Genomic DNA, 13,703 nt, shown 5'->3' on the forward strand with positions numbered 1-13,703 from the left:
TGAATATAATTTTTGTCAAACCGGAATATGATCCGCCAACTAACTCTGTTAAAAATATATATAGGTCCGCGAAGCAAAAATCTGAGCCAAGACCCGTTGATTAAACTGAAGGCAGTATACACCTTGGTTCAACAATTGTACATTGGTACACAACGGGCTCTGGCCGCTATCTCTCCGGTAATCAAGGATCCAACTGGCTTAGCGATGTCCTGAAGAAGCTATCCATCCTTCCTGCTAGATTCCAAGAGGTAAAACGCTCATGTGCGTGAGCCGGTGCACTGACTGCCCTAAGCCGCTCCAAAGCTTGGGTGCCAGACCTAGACCCGGCGGACATTGCAAGGGGCTATCCTACCGTGAAGGAGGACGAGTCTCCTTTTGATCAAGAGGACTTTATAGCCTGCGTCCGTGAAGTCCGGCCTCAGGTGACTAGCCTTGGAGATGATACCAACATGGACAAATACCAACCGGGTTTTGATAGTGCAAATAAGAAGATGGCCACTCCTTCATAAAAAGTTGCTGATCTAATCCCACCTGTGAGAGAAGATACCTTTGCCCCGGAAATTGACCCGGTCGGCCTGATTGACGACAAAGCTGAATTTGTCGCCATGAATGGCTTTGATTGGTCCAAATCCAACTTCCAGCAGACTCAAGATGGTGAACCGGTGAGGGAAGGACAATGATCATCTTCATGGGCTTATAAAGCCGTGTAATAGCTTAACTGTTTAGAACACCGCGTTTTTGCTTATGCCATCGTGCAAAAAACACTTCCATGTGAATCTGTGCTTCCGGATGCCAATGTTTAATGCTGTCTTAAGCATCATTTAATGCTTGTCTCTGCAATATTTAAACTATGTTCCTATGAACACAAGGAAAACCCTTGTCCTTGTTGATTCTTAGATCACCGGTTCAAATAACCCGGGTGATGAATTTGATAATTCAATGTGTATAAAAGTTAATAATCCTTGAATATTCAATAATCATCATATCTCAGTAGCTTGTACCTTCGGATCCTTAGACCACCGGCTTGGATAACCCGGGCGGCTGTGTTGTCCAATAATTGAGCCGGCGAAGAAAAACCAGGCCATCTCATTTGTAATATTGAAACAACAAAAACTCAAAGGCAAGCAACAGATAACAAATATAATTTTAACTCTGTATTTAAAAGATTGGGGGTTTCTGATTCGAATACGATCAGTAAACCGGACCAAAGGGGTTAAGCTAAGGTTCGAATACAACCATATAGCCCCCAGTGGCTTTGGCGTTGCGCCGATCAAGAGGGTACCGACAGCTATGTTCTCTTTGGTTCGAATACGACCTATGTTTGAACAGGAAGCCCCCAAATGACCTTGAGAGGTTTTTAACGACCCTGATTCAAATACGATCCAAGTCGGCTCAAAAGGGGTTAAGCTATGATTCGGATACAATCAAGAAGCCCCCAAGTGAGTTTGGCCTTGAGCCGATCAAGAGGGTTATGACAGCTATGTTCTCTTTGGTTCGAATACGACCTACGTTTGAACAGGAAGCCCCCAAGTGACCATGAGATTTACACCTAGATTCGAATACGATCATAAGCCGGACTAGAAAAGGTTAAACTTGATTAAAATATGATCAGCTCCTTTAATAGTCATTTGTGAAAAAATAATAAAGATGCATAATCTTTGAAAAGAAAAGAGACTGATGGTCTTACTTTATTGCTTATCATCATATATACAATGTGAACGTATGTACAGGATGAGAGCCGGTGGCTCAGGTATAGTACGGCCGAAGTTGAGCAATGTTCCACGGCCGGCGGGTCTCCTCTTCCGACTTACGTGAGTCTGCATGCTCTCGAACGTCAATGAGGTAGTAAGACCCGTTGTTTAAATTTTTACTGACCACAAAGGGTCCTTCCCAAGGTGGGGATAACTTGTGTGCATCTGAAAGATCTTGGATGAGACGGAGCACCAAGTCGCCTTCCTGAAAAGTCCTGGTCTTAACCCGACGGCCGTGATAACGACGCAGGTCCTGTTGATAGATTGCTGACCGTGCTGCTACTAAGTCTCTTTCTTCATCCAACAAGTCAAGCACATCCTGTCTGGCTTTTTCATTGTTAGCTTCAACATAAGCCGCCACACGGGGCGAGTCATGACGGATGCCACTGGGCAATACTGCTTCTGCCCCATAAACCATGAAGAAGGGTGTGTAACCCGTAGACCTGTTGGGTGTAGTATTGATGCTCCATAACACTGAAGGCAACTCCTCTACCCAACAACCCGGCGTTCGCTGTAAGGGAACCATAAGCCGGGGTTTTAGCCCTTTCAGAATTGCCTGATTGGCTCTCTCAGCTTGACCATTGGATTGAGGATGATCTACAGAAGAAACATCAAGCCGGATGTGCTCTCGCTGACAAAACTCATCCATAGCCCCCTGGGATAGATTAGTGCCATTGTCTGTGATAATACTGTGTGGAAAACCGAAACGGAAGATTATTTTCTTCATGAACTGAACCGTCGTGGCTGCATCACACTTACTCATAGGCTCCGCCTCAACCCATTTAGTGAACTTATCAACAGCCACCAGGAGATGTGTCTTCTTGTCCTTAGACCTTTTGAAAGGTCCCACCATGTCAAGCCCCCAGACTGCAAACGGCCAAGTGATTGGAATCATCCGGAGCTCTTGAGCCAGCACATGCGCTCGTTGTGCAAATTTCTGACATCCATCACATCTACTGACCAGATCTTCTGCATCAGCGTGAGCCGTCAACCAATAAAAACCGTGACGAAACGCCTTGGCCACTAAAGATTTTGACCCGGCGTGATGACCACAATCACCCTCATGGATCTCATGAAGGATTTCTTGACCTTCTTCGAGGGAAACACACCGTTGAAACGCTCCGGAAACACTGCGATGAAATAACTCTCCATCCGAAATCGTCATGGACTTAGACCGCCGGGTTATCTGTCGAGCCAGGGTCTCATCTGCTGGCAATTCTCCCCGGGTCATATAAGCCAAGAACGGCACCGTCCAATCTGGGATGACATGAAGAGCCGCCACCAATTGTGCCTCCGGTTCAGGAACAGCTAAATCTTCTTATGTGGGCAACTTGACAGAGGGGTTATGTAAAACATCCAAAAAGGTGTTAGGTGGTACCAGCTTATGTTGAGACCCCAGCCGGCTCAAAGCATCAGCTTCTTCGTTCTTTCGACGGTCAATGTGTTCCACCTGATAACCTTTAAAATATCCTGCAACAGCATCGACCTCTCGGCGATAAGCCGCCATGAGAGGGTCTTTGGAATCCCACTTGCCAGACACCTGCTGAGCCACTAGATCTGAATCACCAAGACATCTGACCCGGCTCAAGCTCATCTCCTTTGCCACTCGAAGACCATGGAGCAATGCTTCATACTCTGCTGCGTTGTTAGTGCACGGAAACATCAATCGTAACACATAACAAAATTTATCACCTCATGGGGAAGTTAATACAACTCCAGCCCTCGAGCCCTCCAATTGCCTGGACCCATCAAAATGAATAGTCCAATATGTGTTGTCCGGCTTTTCTTCTGGCATCTGCATCTCTGTCCAGTCATTGATGAAGTCAACCAGGGCTTGAGACTTAATCGCAGTGCGTGGAACATACTTCAGCCCATGAGACCCAAGCTCAATTGCCCACTTGGCAACTCGCCCTATAGCTTCTCTGTTTTGAATAATGTCTCCCAAAGGAGAAGAGTTAACCACAGTGATTGGATGTCCCTGAAAGTAATGCTTAAGCTTCCGGCTTGCCATGAACACCCCATAAACAAGCTTCTGCCAATGTGGATATCGTTGCTTAGACTCAATTAGCACTTCACTAACATAATAAATCGGCCGCTGAACTGGATGCTCTTTGCCAGCCTCCTTGCGCTCTACCACCATAGCCACACTAACAACCCGTGAGTTGGCAGCTACGTATAACAATAGTGGCTCTTTCTCAATTGGAGCAGCTAGGACCGGCGGCTCAGCCAGTTGTGCCTTCAGATCCTTGAAAGCAGCGTTCGCAGCATCGCTCCAAACAAACACATCTGTTTTCTTCATCAACTGATACAGAGGCATAGCCTTTTCCCCTAACCGGCTTATGAACCGGCTCAAGCAGCCACACGACCCGCCAACCGTTGAACATCATTGATGCAGGTTGGTTTGGCCAGAGATGTAATTGCCTTGATCTTCTCCGGGTTAGCTTCAATACCTCGGTTAAACACCATAAAACCCAAAATCTTGCCGGCTGGCACTCCAAAAACACACTTGGCCGGGTTAAGCATCATCTTGTAAACCCGAAGATTATCAAAAGTCTCTTTCAAGTCTATGACCAAGGTTTCCTCTTCCCTAGACTTCACTACTATATCATCCACATAGGCATGAACATTGCACCCAATTTGATCATGAAGACAGTTCTGCACGCACCGTTGGTAAGTCGCCTGAGCACTCTTGAGCCCAAAAGGCATAGATACATAGCAGAAAGCCCCAAAAGGAGTTATAAACGTTGTCTTCTCTTGATCCCTGACTGCCATCTTAATCTGATGATACCCGGAGTAAGCATCTAAGAAACTCAATCGTGCGCAACCCGCCGTAGCATCAATGATCTGATCAATACGGGGAAGAGCAAAAGGATCAGCCGGACAAGCCTTGTTTAAATCTGTGTAATCCACACACATACGCGAGGTGCCATTCTTTTTGAGCACGAGCACCGGGTTAGCTAACCATTCTGGGTGAAAGACCTCTACAATGAACCCGGCCGCCAAGAGCCGGGCCACCTCTTCTCCAATGGCCTTGCGCCTTTCTTCATTGAACCGCCGAAGAAACTGTCTGACAAGTTTGAACTTTGGATCGATATTAAGAGTGTGCTCAGCGAGTTCCCTCGGGACACCCGGCATGTCTGAAGGTTTCCATGCAAAGATGTCCCGGTTCTCACGGATGAACTCAATGAGTGCGCTTTCCTATTTCGGATCCAAGTTTGCGCTGATGATGAACTGTTTGGATGAATCACCAGGCACAAAGTCAACCATCTTAGTGTCATCAGCCGATTTGAACTTTAACTCCGGCTCATGCTCTGTTGTTGGTTTCTTTAACGACGTCATGTCCGCCGGGTCAACATGATCCTTGTAGAATTTCAACTCCTCTGTTTCACAAACAGATTCAGCATAGGCAACATCCCCCTCTTCACATTCCAAGGCGATCTTCCGGCTCCCGTGGACTGTAATGGTGCCCTTGTGACCCGACATCTTGAGCTGCAAATACACGTAACACGGCCGAGTCATGAACTTGGCATAAGCCGGCCGCCCAAATAGAGCATGATATGGGCTTTTGATCTTAACCACTTCAAAGGTTAATTTTTCTGCCCTTGAGTCATACTCATCCCCAAAGGCTACCTCCAGCTCGATCTTACCAACTGGGTATGCCGACTTACCGGGTACTACACCATGAAAAACAGTGTTGGATTGTTTAAGATTTTTATCCGTAAATCCCATCTGGCGGAACGTCTCATAGTAAAGGATGTTGATGCTGCTGCCTCCATCCATGAGTACCTTAGTAAACTTGTACCCACCAACCTGAGGTGCCACTACCAAATCCAAGTGACCCGGATTATCAACCCGGGGCGGGTGATCCTCTCTGCTCCACACAATAGGCTGCTCCGACCAACGTAGATAACGTGGAAATGCCGGTTCAACGGCATTGACGGCCCTCTTGTGGAGTTTCTGGTCTCTCTTACATAAACTGGTAGTAAAGACATGATACTGTCCGCTACTCAACTGCTTCGGGTTGCTCTGATAGCCGGATTGTTGATGCTGTTGATTCCCTTGGCTGTGTTGCTGATTATATCCTCCCTGGTGACCAGGATGACCCTGACCATGAAAACCTCCTCCACTTGAACCGGCGCCCGGGCCCTGAAAGCCGCCTCCACCTGGGCCGCCACCCGGGCCGTGACCCCCATCAAATGCGTTTGAATTTTTAAACGTCTTCATGATCATGCAATCCTTCCACAAGTGGGTGGCTGGCTTCTCCAGGGTGCCGTGTCTTGGACAAGGTTCATTCAACAACTTCTCAAGAGTGGGGCCTGACCCACCCGACCGAGGGGGTTGTCTTCCCTTGCGTCGCTGATTACCACCCTGCGCATTAGTGTTAGCAACAAACTCATCAACTTTACGCTTATTACCTCCTTGATTTATCGGGTTATGCTGGTGACCCTTGCCATTGCCGTTCTTCTTTCCCTTCGTTGCTTTTTCTTCATCAGATGTCGGGTCTTTGGTGGTATCAGAATTGGCATACTTGACAAGAGCCGCCATCAACGTTCCCATGTCATTACAGTCATGTTTAAGCCGCCCCAACTTCTGTTTCAGAGGTTCAAAACGGCAATTTTTCTCCAACATCAAAACTGCTGAGCCGGCATCCATCTTATCAGATGAATGTATTATCTCCTTAACCCGGCGCACCCAATGGGTTGTAGATTCTCCATCCTCTTGCTTGCAATTGGTCAGATCCACAATCGACATTGGCTGCTTACACGTGTCTTTAAAGTTCTGGATGAACCGTGCCTTCAACTCTGCCCATGAGCCGATGGAATTGGGTGGTAATCCTTTCAACCAGGTCCAAGCCGTTCCATCCAACATCATGGTAAAATATTTGGCCATTGCAGCATCACTAACCTCCAACAGCTCCATAGCCATCTCATAACTCTCAATCCAAGCCCCCGGCTGTAAGTCACCGTGTAGTTAGGCACCTTACGAGGTCCCTTGAAATCCTTGGGCAACCGCTCATTGCGTATGGCTGGGACCAGGCAAGGTACGCCTCCGGTTCTTGTAGCCACTCCTGCCTCAACAGAGGTTGCTGGATAAGCCGGAAAGGTTTGGTGAGCTGCCTGCTCTGCTGCTATCTGAGCCGCCCATTCCGCCTCTTGATGAATCCTCTCCTGATCCGCCAAGTTAAGAGCTCCAGCCCGCACCTGCTCATACCTATATGGCCGGTTGTGACGTTGAGCATTAGTTGACATCTCTGCAGATTCCATGTGCCTACTGTAACTCGGGCTCCGGCTTGGGCGAGGAGTTGAATGAATCCTGTCTCGACTGTAGGAGTATGCATCCTGCTGGGCCAAAGCTGTCTGAAGTAGTTCTCTTACCCTCCGGGTTTCAATTGCTGCCGACGAGTCGCCTTCCATCGGGAGAGCTGCCAATCGAGCCGATGCCGCAATGAGGTTCTCCATGGGGTTGGAGAAGTGACCCCGGGGTGTTGATATATAACGAGGAGGAGCTGTATTCATGCGCGGCGGCTCCATGGTGCGTGGCTGAACTGGTGCACCGGGCGTCATGACCCGGTTTGCCTCCGGCGGGTTGCTCCCTCCAGCTTCGGGTGTATGGAACAGATTCCTCGGATCCAGTGTTAGAGGCAGAAGTGACTGAGTTTTCTGACGCCTTCTCCGCATGACTTCGTTTGACGCATTAAGATCCACCGAGAGCCGGAAGGTTTCTGCTTGAAGCTGCTGAGCACGAGTATCCAAAGCTGCTCGTTCTGCTGCCATCCGGGTTTCCTCCGCGGCCAGATTTTCCTTAGCTTGCATCATCTCCTCTCACACGCGTGCCACTTCCGCGTCATGCTGGGCTTTATCCGCCGGCTCTACCACAACGGTTAATAGAGTCGTCAGTTTATCCATGAGGTCCATGAGAACCTGAGCCGGGGGGCGCGCGAGGTCTCCTGACCCGGTAGCTGCCGACCCGGTGACTGCTGCTGTCGCTGCGGTGGAGTTCTGTCCAGGCTGCGTCCCTGCCATGAAGACTCCGGCCAGATTCGACGGCTCAAGGGGGTCCGGAATACTGCTGCCATCGGAACAACCCCCGAGCAAGCCGTCTTGCAGTTGGTACAACGAGTCCGTCTCACCTGTTGATGATGCAGTATCAGAGCAGATGGCCGTCTCCCCGCCTTCCATTGATCCTTCAGAGTATTCACCACCATGGATGCAGCCTACGAAGGCATGCTTCACGACAGATTGAACACGGGTGGACCCAGCGCGCTGAGCCGTTTCGATGAGGTCGGTGTGGACATCCGGCTCAGGTCCTGACTCGCTGATCCGGCCGATGAAGACATGAATTCCGCCGAAGGGGACCCGGTACCCATACTCGATTGAGCCGGCCTTGGGGCCCCAGCCTTCGTCGTCGATGTAGATCTTGCCGCGACGACTCTTGGTCATCCGGCCCACAGCGTATCCCTTGAGCCCTTTGAAGTTGCCCTTCAAGAACTCAAATCCACCGTGCGTAGGCCCCACGGTGGGCGTCAACTGTCGTGGAATTGACACGACAGATGTCCTAGAGAAAGGACTTAGTCATAGGGCCATCGCACTAGGAAGCTTAAAGGGGTTAATCGGGACAAAGGACATGAGAGAGTTTTATACTAGTTCGGCCCCTTACGATGAAGGTAAAAGCCTACGTCTAGTTGGGATTGGTATTGCTGAGGTTTCGACTTCCAAGAGGCTCAACTCGCCGGCTTGGTTATCGACTTCATTGTTTCCTGCTCTAAACCGCCACCGGGTTGTCCCCTTATATACCCGGGTTGACGCCAGGTGGCCTACAGAGTCCCGGCCGGCTCATAATCGTGTCCGGCTCGGTCACTTTCTTTACATGTCTTTCTGTACAAGTATTTCCTTATATGTGGCGGTTTACTTACAATATCGGGCCTCAAGCCGGCCCCAGGCCTTTAGGCCTTCCATAAGACTTAAGAAACTACAAACTTGGATGTTTACTGAGCTTCTTGCGTAACCCGCCATTGAAGCTGACCCGGCCCCTCCTGGGCGGGTCTCAACTAATAGTAATATCCCCAACACTTTTGGAACATGATGTTATACTGGTAAACAGACAAGCTGCCTTGCTTCAGGTTGCAGAATTCCTCATGCTTGCCCTCAACAACACTCTGAGGAATGTGGTGAGCTTTCAAGTCTTGACAGAATTCATCCCAAGTAATCACACGACCTCCTCTGGAATCTTTGTATTGCTGATACCATTCAACAGCTTGGTCTTTCAGTTGGAACAAAGCAAACTTGACAAAGTCCTCAGGCCTGACGTTGCTGCACTCGAAATGCTTGTAGATATCCACGAGCCAATCATCAGCGTCTGTTGCTTCGACACAGTTGCTGAAGGTCTTTGGCTGGTTAGCGAGGAACTAGTTGAGTGTAGCAAACTGATTCTGATTGTTGCCATGGCCTTGGTTCCCTTGGTTGCGCTCTTGCAAAATTTGCATGATCAGCTGCGTGTTTGCATTGGTAGCATCCATCACAGCTTTCCATGCCTCCGGATGTGGAGGTGGTGGTGGTTTAGGATTGTTACGCGTTGGAGGAGCCATCCTGAAGAGGGTGACATCCATTAGCATCTTGAAAGACATACATTCAAGCTGAATCAAATGGATCGAAATTGCAACATATAGTCTTAACATCCGAACAAAATGAACGAATGCATTCCAATTGAAATGGTCACACTTCCATAAATTGAGAAGCCACTTAGATAGAGGTAGAAGAATAAAACAACAAGATACGGACAAGAACAAATACTTGGTGAGGATTACCCAATCCCAAACCAAATATTCACGGAAGAAATACTAGAGCTACATGAATTCCCACCTATGAAACTCCCGAAATTCTCCCGGTTATGCAATCATGTGTTGGGGATACAGGGGAAGCATAATATCTCACCCAAAGCTAGCAAATCCTACATCCAGCTGTATCCATCCTTCAACACATAACAAAGAAACCTTCGGAAATCATTTACCTCAAACCTTCGAAAAGCATCCGTTATACGAGTTATGGAGATACTCCCGAACTCCCGCCCCAGTACTGGGTGGCATCGAGGTTATCTCACCAACAACTGCAAGAAAGAGATTTTCGATGTCGGCAAAACTCAGGTACTCCAGAATTGCAACGATAAAATTGTGATGACAACACCTCGGAGCTCAACTCCCCGAGACACTGCCACAACCCCTAAATGTCAGGAGGCACCAAGAACAATGTTCTCATCACAAAACCATCGGAACGATTCCAAGATACCCGCGTGATCCTAAATTTTTTTAGTGAAATTTGAGAAGAGAAGAGTCAAAACTCTACGTCAGGATGCCTCACCAGAGCGACGAAGGGACTGAGGAGTAAAAAGAATCCTACTCTCCGATATATATAATCCTAAATGACTCAAAACATTTTTCTAGACTCAACAACGCTAACGATTCGATCAAGCAGGGGGCTCCTAAAGTCGGGGAAGGCTCTGATTACCAACTTGTAACGCCCACGATGCGGCCATATCTCCCACATGTCGAAGCACGACTTAGAGGCATAACCGCATTGTAAGCAATGTCGCAAGTGAGGTAATATTCACACAACCCATGTAATAAATAAGGGAAAGAGATACATAGTTGGCTTACACTCGCCACGTCACACAATAGCATAAATATCATTACATTCATCCAGTTACACTCAAGGTTCGACTATGGAACCAAAATAAAGAACAACCCCAAAAGCGAAAAAGTCCCCGATCGCCCCAACTGGGCACCACTACTGATTGTCTGGAAAGGAAACGTAGTATCGTCCTGAGTCCTCATCAAACTCCCACTTGAGCTTAGTCGAATCACCTGGAGCGGAATCATCGGTCCCTGCATCTGGTTTTGAAGTAATCTGTGAGTCACGGGGACTCAGCAATCTCACACCCTCGCGATCAAGACTATTTAAGCTTATAGGAAGGGTAAAAGGTATGATGTGGAGCTGCAGCAAGCGACTAGCATATATGGTGGCTAACATACGCAAAAGAGAGCGAGAAGAGAAGGCAAAGGAACGGTCGAAGAACTATGATGAAGAAGTGATCCTAGAACAACCTACGTTCAAGCATAACACGAGACCGTGTTCTCTTCCCGGACTCCGCCGAAAAGAGACCATCACGGCCACACACTCTGTTGATTCATTTTAATTAAGTTAAGCTTTAGGTTATCTACAACCGGACATTAACAAATTCCCATCTGCCCATAACCGCGGGCACGACTTTCGAAAGTTCAAATCCCTGCAGGGGTGTCCCAACTTAGCCCATCACAAGCTCTCACGGTCAACGAAGGATATTCCTTCTCCCAAGACAATCCGATCAGACTCAGAATCCCGGTTACAAGACATCTCGACAATGGTAAAACAAGTCCAGCAAGACCACCCACTGTGCCGGCAAATCCCGATAGGAGCTGCACATATCTCGTTCTCAGGGCACACCGGATGAACACTACGTACAACTAAAACCAACCCTCAAGTTTCCCCGAGGTGGCGCTGCAAGTGGCTCTGTTTTGGACCAACACTCAGAGGAGCACTAGCCCGGGGGTTTAAAATAAAGATGACCCTTGAGTCCGCGGAACCCAAGGGAAAAAGAGGCTAGGTGGCGAATGGTAAAACCAAGGTTGGGCCTTGCTGGAGGAGTTTTATTCAAGGTGAACTGTCAAGGGGTTCCCATTATAACCCAACCGTGTAAGGAACGCAAAATCAAGGAACATAACACCGGTATGACGGAAACTAGGGCGGCAAGAGTGGAACAAAACACCAGGCATAAGGCCGAGCCTTCCACCCTTTACCAAGTATATAGGTGCATTAAAATAGACAAGATATAATAATTATATCCCAACAATAAACATGTTCCAAACAAGGAACAAACTCCAATCTTCACCTGCAACTAGCAACGCTATAAGAGGGGCTGAGCAAAGCGGTAACATAGCCAAACAATGGTTTGCTAGGACAAGGTGTGTTAGAGGTTTGACATGGCAATATATGGGAGGCATGATAAGCAAGTGGTAGGTATCGTAGCATAGGCATAGCAAAAGAGCGAGCATCTAGCAAGCAAAGATAGAAGTGATTTCGAGGGTATGGTCATCTTGCCTGCAAAGTTCTCCGCGTTGACGTTAGCTTGATCCTCGTAAACGTACTCAACGGGCTCCTCAATCACGTACTCGTCTCCCGGCTTTACCCAAAGCTAGAACACAAACAAGGGGGAACACAATCAACCATGTGCAATGCACAAACAACATGATGCAAAACATGGCATGAGATGCGGGATGCGGTATGCGATGCATATGCGTGCTTTGGAAAGGAATGATTGAACCTGGCCTCAACTTGGAAAACCAAGAATTCCACTGGAAAGAGGAGTTGATTTCGGTCGAAATCGATATAAAGATCACCGGAATCGGATGCACGGTTTGGAAATGACAAGCAAAACAAATATGGCACCGATCTGCGATTAACAGCACGAGGCCATCTAAATGCATCAAGAACAACATGCTACAACACTCCAACATAGCAACAAAATACATGGCAGGGATCCACTCATGATGCTAGAAAAAATATGAACACTAAGCTACGGCTAATTCACTCAATAGCAGGTTCAAACAAGCATGGCAAAAACGCAAAAGATATCAGGTTACAAACTTAGTGAAAATAACATCAAGTCAGGAATTTAACATCAGGAAGCAATGTTTATAGCGAGGTAACTACAGGCTATAGGAACATATCATGGCAAAGCAAGGCATGGCATGAAGCTACTCAAAGCATACAACAAAAGTCCCTTACTGATCATAAGCCAAAAGGGATCAGAAAATACAATGGCAACCATGTGAACATAGCAATTATCGTTAACAGATTCAGACTTAGCAGAAAACTGAACATGGCAAAACAGATATCAAGTAGGCATGTTTACGAGCTCGATGCACTCACCACAAGGCATTGCATGACAAACTAAGCATACACCCAGCAAGTAGACATGGCATAGAAGCTAAACATGGCAAGAACAACAACATAGCATGCACGGATCAACTACAACAAGCTCGGCAAAAATGCTTAACACGTAAACATTCTGCCAGGAACATTTTATAGCAAAAGTAGAGCTCGATTGACTCCAGCTAGGGTGCTTCATAAATGCAAATAAAGACATGGATGGATAGAGCACCACAATATCTACAAAACATCCTTACTGATCATGCTCAAAAGAGGCTTGGATCAATCTGTAGCAACAAGAACACATGGCATAAAAATAATGACAGGGCAAAGACTTAGAATATTTCTAAGTCCCTGGAATCAGCAACATTAAGAGGGCTACTTGGCATGCTTGTGCTAGTCACCACAGAGATCACAAAAATACATGGCATACACCCCCGTAAAGATGGCATGGCATACTTCAAAACTCATGTAGAGCTCAAGATCATAGGAGGCACAAAACAATCATGACAAAAATTACAAAAGTGCATTTGCTGATAAGAATCTGAAACTAACAAGAACTAGCACTCTTCCAACAGCATTTAGGGCATCAAGATGAGCTCAAATGAACATGATGCAATGAGATGAAATGAAGTACACGTCGAGACGAACATTTCGATATGCTACACGCCCAAAACGGAGCCACGGTTGCAGAGTTATGAAGCGATGAAGTATGCAAAAATTACTGGAAACGGGGGCAAAAAGTCAACCCTAAATATCTAGATCTGGATATGAGGCGTGGTTCCCGAAGTTCGCCGGCCGGAACTGTAGCTGCGGCGTCTGGAGTTCGCCGGGGACTTGCCGGAGGAGACCGGAACCGAGGTAGAGGCAGGCGGCGTTTGAGGGCGCGGTCGCCGGCGTCGGTTGGTGGCGCGGGCTCGCCGGAGTAGGTTGGTGGCGCGGGCTCGCCGGAGCAACAGCGAAGGCGGCAGGCGGGGGCGCGGCGAGCCGG

The sequence above is a fragment of the Triticum urartu genome, chromosome 6A, assembly GCF_056163025.1.
Source record: "Triticum urartu cultivar PI428250 chromosome 6A, HENAU_Tu73, whole genome shotgun sequence".
NCBI classification, from domain to species: domain Eukaryota; kingdom Viridiplantae; phylum Streptophyta; class Magnoliopsida; order Poales; family Poaceae; genus Triticum; species Triticum urartu.